Raw genomic sequence first — 1308 nt, forward strand, 5'->3', positions numbered from 1 at the left:
CTTGACATGTGGTGGCCTAGGCTTAACATGTACAGCTATCTTCCACTTCCTTCGTGTTTCAAGTTATTTTACAACACGAAAAACACGATATTGAGCTAAAAGCAATTTGTTTGCCTTTCCAGATGTGTTTAGGGAAGGTCATTTTAAGTTTTGTAGGGTTTTTTCGGGGCTCTAAGTGGCTTGATCAAGGTAAAAAAGTTGGCATAAATAGGATGTACCCTTGTGGTGACCCTGCTTTGCTAAGGCAGTGTTCTGCCCACTGGGGATAACAACTTTGACAGACCTTCTGGAAACAAAGCCTATATCATGGTTATTTCTTTGAATATGTACATGAGGTCATCAAGTAGTGTTTACTTATTAGGTTGAATGGTTGAATGCCCACAACATGGAAAACCCTTTAACCCTTTTTAAAGTCAATTTTAGATAAAAACATGACCTAGATCATAGACTTGCCCTTTAACATTTTAAAGTAACATTAGATTATTCAGTATTGCTGCAAAGAGATCATTACCAGGACAAAAAAAAGAACTCTCACTTTTTAATTTTATTGATATTCATAACATACAGTAAGTAATTTTTGGATTATTTACATTCAAGAGATTATAGGTCAAAGAGAGTGACAATGATTATGTCGCCTATCCATGCATGGTTGCGCTGTGCACTTGCTCATGAAGCTGTGTACGACGTGTACCTCGCATAAATCTATCAATATTCAAATCATTTTCTAGTTTACTAGAACATGATTGGACGTTGTTGTCCTCTACAAAGCATATATAACTCCCATTGGTTGAACTCTCCTTATAATTTGCATATGTAATGAGTTCACGCAGCAGCGAGTTGACGGTCGAGTCGAGATTCGAGTCAAAGTGTATGTAGCCGGCCTAGCCAGCAGACGTAGACTTGTCTATGTCGTACCTGTTAATAAGTGTATGCGCTTTTGAATGGGTCATCTGGCTCGCATGATCCTTTTTTGATAAAATTCAAAATTAAACACAATTTCAAGTGAGAGGGAAATGAGAAATTTTGTATTGTTCACTCACATTCTTCAATTTAACTGAAAATCTGGCCAAATCATTAAAAATACAACCCCCACTAATGTAGCCACACCCACGTATGTTGAAAATTTGGCATAGTCGGGTGCCATAGGGTGATGTATTTTTGAGTACGCTCAAGGTGTATTAAAAGCAAAATGAAGTTTGGCATTATGACATTGAAATTTTGAAGTCTGGTGCTGTTGTTTTTCTTATACCATGCATACGGACTGCATTACCAGACGGGAATTCAGACTGTTTCTAAAGCGTAAAAAAG

This window comes from Asterias amurensis, chromosome 5 (genome assembly GCF_032118995.1).
Source record: "Asterias amurensis chromosome 5, ASM3211899v1".
NCBI lineage: Eukaryota > Metazoa > Echinodermata > Asteroidea > Forcipulatida > Asteriidae > Asterias > Asterias amurensis.